The sequence below is a fragment of the Arachis ipaensis genome, chromosome B01, assembly GCF_000816755.2.
Source record: "Arachis ipaensis cultivar K30076 chromosome B01, Araip1.1, whole genome shotgun sequence".
Lineage (NCBI taxonomy): Eukaryota > Viridiplantae > Streptophyta > Magnoliopsida > Fabales > Fabaceae > Arachis > Arachis ipaensis.
Window position 1 is genome coordinate 49153069 of NC_029785.2, and position 8046 is coordinate 49161114.

Here is an 8046-nt window from a genome sequence, read left to right on the forward strand (position 1 = left end):
TAGAGTTTCTACACTCCATAGATTAAGGTGTGGAGCTCTGCTGTTCCTTAAAGATTAATGCAAAGTACTACTGTTTTCTATTCAATTCTTCTTATTTCGCTTCTAAGATATCCATTCGCACCCAAGAACGTGATGAAGGTGATGATTATGTGTGACGCTCATCACCATTCTCCCCTATGAACACGTGCCTGACAAACACTTCCGTTCTACATGAAATAAGCTAGAATGAATATCTCTTAGATCTCCTAACCAGAATCTTCGTGGTGTAAGCTAGAATGATGGTGGCATTCAAGAGAATCTGGAAGGTCTAAACCTTGTCTGTGGTATTCCGAGTAGGATTCAATGACTGAATGACTGTGACGAGCTCCTAACTCGCGATTGCAAGGCGTTAGTGACAGACGCAAAAGGATAGTAAATCCTATTCCAGCATGATCGAGAACCGACAGATGAATAGCCGTGCCGTGACATGGTGCGTGAGCATATTATTCACTGAGAGGATGAGATGAAGCCATTGGCAAGGGTGATGCCTCCAGACGATTAGCCGTGCCGTGACAGGGCATTTGGATCATTTTCCCAAGAGAAGACCGAAAGTAGCCATTGACAATGGTGATGTATCATATAAAGCCAGCCATGGAAAGGAGTAAGACTGATTGGATGAAGATACCGGGAAAGCAGAGGTTCAGAGGAACGAAAGCATCTCTATTCGCTTATCTGAAATTCTCACCAATGAATTACATAAGTATTTCTATCTTTCATTATTTATCGTTTAATTATCTAATCCAATCACATTTAACCCTACCTGACTGAGATTTGCAAGGTGACCATAGCTTGCTTCATACCAACAATCTCCGTGGGATTCGACCCTTACTCACGTAAGGTATTACTTGGACGACCCAGTGCACTTGCTGGTTAGTTGTGCGAAGTTGTGAACCATGGTATTGGCATCATGTTTTTGGCGCCATTACCAGGGAAAGAAAGAGCAATGAATTTTACATAATCAAAGTGTAATCACAATTTTTGCGCACCACTTGGTAACTAGGAAAACCATTCTCATGCCACTCACTTTAACTTCCTTTTTAACTCCTAACCAGTTTAGCTTTCTAACTTCTCTCTTTAGTTTTTACCTAACTACTTTAACTTTCTAACTCAAGGCATGATTACTATTTTTCCTAATTAACTTGAATTCCACTTCTATTATATTTTGGATTGTGATTTTTACTCTCAGACTTTTAACTCGAATTCAATCCAAAATGTACATATATTTAACTCATTTCATGCTCCAATTGCTCTTTTGCCTTTATGCTTACATTGACAAAACCCTACTTGCCTACTTATTTTCCTGCTTTAGTTCTTCAATTATATCCTGCTACTTCTACTTTTCAGGATGCCTGATCCCAAAAGTAAGGAAAAAGGCAAGGCAACTACAGGCAAACGGAAAAGAAGAGAATCTTCTACCTCTATTTTGAATATCCTTCACGACGATTCCTGGCGGGAAAAGAACTTTACTCTGCTGGAAAAGGCCGACCAGCTCCTCATTGCCATAGATCAAATCAAATTTGCAAACAGATACTGTGAGCTAAAGTATCCAGTGTTTGCCACTTCCAGGAACCTCTACCTGGAAAGAACTCTTAAAATTCTAGAAGAACTCACCCAGTACACTTCCGAACAGATAAAACAAAGAGGCTGGTTCTTCTTGGAAAGGAACTTGACAGAGGTCAATGCATCCTGGGTCAGAGAATTTTACTATAACTATTTCAAGACTTCCCTGGATGCAGTGCACCTCAGAGGGAAACAGATTTTAGTCACTGAGGAAGCTATTAAGGATATCCTCCAGCTTCAGCCTAAGTCAGATCAGCCTTACGGTTACCAAAAGACTGAAGAGGATATGAGATACATGAGATTTGACTGGGATGCAGTCAAGCAGAGAATAGCCCTTGATCCTACTGTCCCATGGGTCATGGGAAATAATACATTGATGCCTAAGGGAATCAAGCTGATATATTTGAATGATGAGGCTCGGCTTTGGCAGCAGATTCTGAGTAATTACATTATGCCGAGCACTCATGAGACAGAGGTGCCCGCTGCTATGATCACCCTCATCTGGTGTGTGATGGAGGGTAAGGACCTGTATCTTCCACGTTTCATCAGGTATTATATGGCCAGGGTCCATATCAGAGGCACTCTCCCTTTCCCTTATCTGATCACCCAGCTAGGCCGTCGAGCTGACGTGCCTTGGGAGCTTGCTGATGAGAAGCTAACTGCTGCAGAGTGCAAGAAGATCATACCTCACAGCAGGAAGTTCCAAGCTTTGGGGTACAGACCTCCTTTTCTCATTGACTCTGCTGAGACTGCCACATCTTCTGCTGTTCCTTCTGCAACCACTGCCGCACCCACCACCACTACTGCACCCTCACCTGCTTCACAGCCCATCTTCCACCTCGTGCATCGCCTATTTGACCGGTTGGACCAGATGGAGCACCGCAACCAACGGCGATATGAGAGATCTGAGCATCGCAACAAGCGACGCTATGAATCACAACAATCCACACACTGTATATAACAATAAATGTGAGTTAGTTAACAACATTTCTTCAAGGAAGAACACTAAGATTTTAAGAGCCACCCTAAGATTCACATTGAGCATAATGGGAACTCTTGATTTCTACTTGCATGACATACATAACTGATATATGGTTTTTGAACCAAAGAACACACAACCTGTGAGTTTTTTAAGCTTATTTGTATGGTTACATTATTTAACCATAATTATTTCATTCTTGTGTGTTCGCCCTTCTTTTTCATTCTGGTGATCTTTACTTTGTTTTAATCTATATGTCCAATATAGAATGTAGATACATACCAATATATGATTGAGGCCATTATTTAAATTTTTGCTCACTTATCCCAAATAAGCTTACCTTTTACATCACCCTTGTTAGCTCCCTTGAGTCTTTTAATCCCCTATTGTTCTATAACCACATCACTAGCCTTAAGCAGAAAAACAAATTAAAAATCCCAAGTTGAATCCTTGGTTAGCTTAAGATAGAGATTGTGTATCAACCAAGTGTGGGGAGAACATGGGAACATGGGTTGATAGGAAAGGATTAAAGTAATAAAATAATCAGGAATTTGGGAGCATGCTCATGTGAAATCAAATTAAACCAAAACACCATGTGCATTGAAATTATTATGCTTATGTTTTAAAAATAATAATAATAATTAAAAAATTTTCTTTTAATTAAATAAGTAAATAAGGGGTCAAAATTACCCCAATAATAAGTTTAATGATCAATACACATGGAAGTAAAATCAAGAATAAATTTGGTACATGAGTATGTGACACAAAAGTGGAAAAATTGGGAAGACCAGGATAGTTTTGAATTTTTATAAAATATGTATATGTTAGGTGAGATCTTAGACTAATTAAGGGTTCAAATTATAGCTCACTTAGCCATATATATATATAGGTGGATAATAATTAAAATTACATGATTCATGTAGGTAGATTGCATTTAGAATAGATTACATTGTATAAGATTCCACCATTCTAACTTCACCCTTTCTCTTGGATTTAGCATGAGGACATGCTATTGTTTAAGTGTGGGGAGGTTGATAAACCCATATTTTATGATGTATTTTGTGCTCAATTTAAATGATTTATTCAATCCTTCACCCACTTATTAATGTAAATTGCATGGTTTTACCATTCCTTCCTTATTTTATGATATATGTGAAAAATATGTTTTCTATGCTTAAAAAATATTAATTTTTATTATCCTTTATTACCATTCGGTGTCGTGATTTGTGTGTTAAGTATTTTCAGATCTCATAGGGCAGGAATGGCTTAAAAGACAAAAAGGAAACATACAAAAATGGAAGGAAAGCACAAAAATGGAGTTTTGAAGAAAAGGCAGCGACGCGAACGCATGGACGACGCGAACGCGTGCCTAGCGCGAAATGGTAGCGACGCGTACGCGTGGACGACGCGGACGCGCGCCTTGAGCAGAACACAAATGACGCGTACGCGTGACCCATGTGAATGCGTGACAAACGCCACGTACAAGAATCTGCAGAAAATGCCCCCAGCGATTTCTGGACCCTTTTTCCGCCCAAATCCAAGTCAGAAACACAGAATATAAGCCAGAGAATGAAGGAATCAAACGAAAAAAAATAACTTAGTGATAGAATAATAGATAATTTTAGGATTAGATGTAGTTTTAGAGAGAGAGGCTCTCTCCTCTCTCTTAGGATTAGGATTTAGGATTTCTATTATGTTTAAGCTATGATCTCTTCAATCACAGGTTCAATATTCTTTTAGTTTATTTTCTACTTTTATTTATTCCATTACTTTAATTGTCATTTATCTTTTCATTATTGATTTACAAACTTTCCATGTTAGGATTTGAATTTATGTTTAAATGCAATTTGAGGTATTTCAGATTAATTATTGTTTTATTTATGATGCTTTCAATTCAATTTAGATTTACTTTCCCATTTTGGCTTTGGTTAAGTAATTAGCAACACTGGAGTTATCAAACTCTCTCTGCTGGTTAATTTGTACTCCAATAACTCTAGTCTTTCCATAGGAGTTGACTAGGACTTGAGGATCAAATTAATTAGTCCACTTGACTCTCCTTTGTTTAGCAAGGGTTAATTTAAGTGGGAGCAGAATCCAATTCTCATCACACCTGATAAGGATAACGAGGATAGGATTTCAATTTCTTATACCTTGCCAAGAGATTTTATTATTATTAATTTATTTTTCTTGTCATTTAAATTACTTGTTCCTTATTTTAAAAATCCAAAAAAATATATCTTTTTACATAACCAATAATAAATCACACCTCCCTGCAATTCCTTGAGAAGACGACCCGAGGTTTGAATACTTCGGTTAATTAATTTTATTGGGTTTGCTTTAGTGACAAACAAAACTTTTGTAAGAAAGGAATTCTTGTCGGTCTAGAAGCTATACTTACAACGCGAATTTAATTGTAAAAATTCTAGATCGCGCGAGAGTTTTGTTCTTTATTTATCCTTTGTTTTATTTTGTTATAGTATCTCTCTCTTTTGTATATCTTGTTGTCTTAGAGGATTTTTACTTTGAAAAACTTTGAGAGATATTTTATCAAAAACTCTATTGTATCTTTTGTTAAACTAGTCGGCCTAAACTCCGCGGGCTGCGGCTAGTTTCCCTTTTGAATATTGTATATACATATATGACTTGTTTATCTTATATTTATTATCTTGTGTATCCTGGAGCTATTTACAAGGTTTTATATATTATGTTTTGTTCCTTTCGTGCCAATGTGCTTTAGTTATCGTATATGAATGTTTCGCGCTTTGTATCTCTGTTTTATACATCTTTGGTCTTCTTTTCTTTTATCGGACTTCTAGTTTTAGTAATTCTTGATTATATACTATTGTATGGAGCTTTAGAATTGTTGTGACGCGTTATCGTCCTTTGCTTTACGGCTAGAGGTAAGGCTTAGGGTGATAGAATGTTACAGTAGTTGTGGGATGGAAAAAGTGGTGGTTGTTGCGGAAGTGGTGGCAATGAAGGTGTAGGGCAATGGCATGGTTGTTGTGGGGGTGGTGGTAGTGGAGGATGTAAGACCCAGAATCTTTGAAAAGTCTTATTATGATCAAGTCTCAAATCATATAGTTATTTATAGCCTTAATTTCGGAAATCATTTTTATTAAAGAAAATTAAAGCAAGTTTTGATTTATTGAATTTGAGACGAGTTATGATTATTATCCAATTTTACAATTATTAGATTATTTTCTATATTTGAATTATAAAGTTGATAGTTATAAAATAATAAAGATTTTTATATGATTTGGATTGGATAAGTAATATTTTAAATATTAATACTGCTATTTTGGAAAATGAAGAAATTAAGTATAATATTTCTAATTATTTGACTTGAGCATTTTATTGGAAATAATTTGTAAAAATTGATGAGCAAATTGTATTTTCTATATACAATTAGTGTTGGATCTAATTTGGGTTTCAATTACTATAGTATCCCCAATTTTATGCGAAATTACTATATTGCCCCTTACCCTAATTTGGCATACCCTTCCCTCTATTCCCTCTTCATGCTGCGCAGCCTCAAACCCTCTTCTTCACTGTCTTTGATGCGCAGCCCTACCCTAACTAAGCGCACACGCATGGTTCTTTAAACTAGAGGGAAAAGAAGAACGGGAATCAGGAAGGGGGAAATCAGAAAACACAACACACACATCCACGAAGCACTGTTGGTCGCGGAGAAGGGGAAGGGAAGGGGAAGAAGTCGCGCCGATGTACTGGGTTGCACCACCACCATGTCGTCGTCTGACCGAGGAGGGGGAAGAGCGCCGCGCCTCTCTGTCTCGCCGCCACTGAGCTCGCGCACAGGAAGAGAGGAGATGCGCGAAAGGGAGTCACTGCGGGGAAGCCATCGCCGCCTGCCACCATCGCCGAGCGTGGGGCCGCCGTCCTCCTCGTCGCTGACCAGCCCGTCTCGTTGCCGCCGTCGAACCCGTCCCTTGCCACCGCCGTTGAAGCTGCGAACAGAGAAGAGGGAAAGGGATGAGTCGCGAGGAAGCAACGCTGCCCATCCATCGCCGCTGCTGCCACGATTGTGGTTAAGGGTATCCCCGTCGCCGTGGGTGGTTCCACCGCCCTTGCTGCCGTGCCGTCAGAGTCTGCCGCCAGGGCCGCCGGTCTCCTAGTTGCTGCTGTGGTTGGGGGTCTGCTGTGTATGGTCGCCGGAAAACCCTTTCTGCCACCAGAGCTGCCCTGAAACACCATCGGAGTCTGACAGCGCTGCCGCCGGAGTTCTGAGGCCACCGGAACCACCGCCAGAGGTTCTGGCTACTTCTGCCGGTAAGGGTTTTATTTGAAGTTTCTGCCTTTTTGCATTTTGAGAAGGTTTTAACGCTGCGCAGTCTTTATAGTTGATCTACCGGAGCTTCTGGCCGCCGCCAAGCTGTTGTCGGGCTGGTTCGAAATCGCAACTGCTTCGTGTTGTTATTCCGGTAAGAAATTATGTTTCGAAAAGTATCGCGTTAGTTTTCGGTTGTGTTGGTTAATGAATATGAGTTTTGGTAACGTGGGGTCGAGTCCTGATTATTATATATTGCGACTAGAGTTGCTATGGTTATTGCAAAAGTGGCTGGGAGCTGAGGTTTTGGTTGCCGTCAGTTCGGGTTGAGGCGGAAAGGACTCTGTGAGGCGTTTGGGTTATGAAATTACGTTTTGAGGTAGATGCGCTTTCCAAAAACTATATTCTTATATATTAGAATTATTACATATGGATACTGTTGTGAGATATTGTGTATTTGGTGATGGTATCTGCCTTATGTGTTATTTGATTGACTCGAGTGATTATGGATGTTGGTTTGGTTGAATTGTTGTGCGGCTTTGTGAAATGTAATGTTTTGAAGTTGATTCTTTAAAAGATTTGAAATCTGAGTTTAATCCGTTGAAGATTGGTTTGAATTGAGTCAATTATTTTGATGATGTGAAAAATAGAATACACTCTCGAATTCAGCCTGGCTTGCTTTAAATGATCTGGTTTTTGATAAATGATTGTTACTGAACCGTTTCTTTAAAGCTTTGGAAATGAGTTTATTCGGCTGATAACGATTTGATTTTTGAAACGGTTTCCTTGAAATATGGAATTGAGATGACTGTTGGATTTGGGCTTGCCTTTAACTGATTTTTTTGACTTTGGGTTGTTGAAAAGGATTGTGGAATGGTTTTGTTGGGACCCGAACCGGGTGGCAAAGTCCAAGTTTTAGGAGAGATGCTGCCAGAATTTCTATAAAATCCAAGTCTTTATTAAAATATTGTTTGGAAAAATGATGAGTTAAAGACTTCTACTATTTTAATTGAATTATCAAGAAAAGGATGATTCATGCTTTTGAAATGAATTATTAAAGAGGAAATTGTGATTTAGTCTTGCTTCGTAAGAAAGGCATTGTATCTCTTTCAGGAGAAAGTTAATTAGGTGAAACTTATGTTTTAAAGCTGTTTTAAATGTGACAAGGGTAATGCCTTTG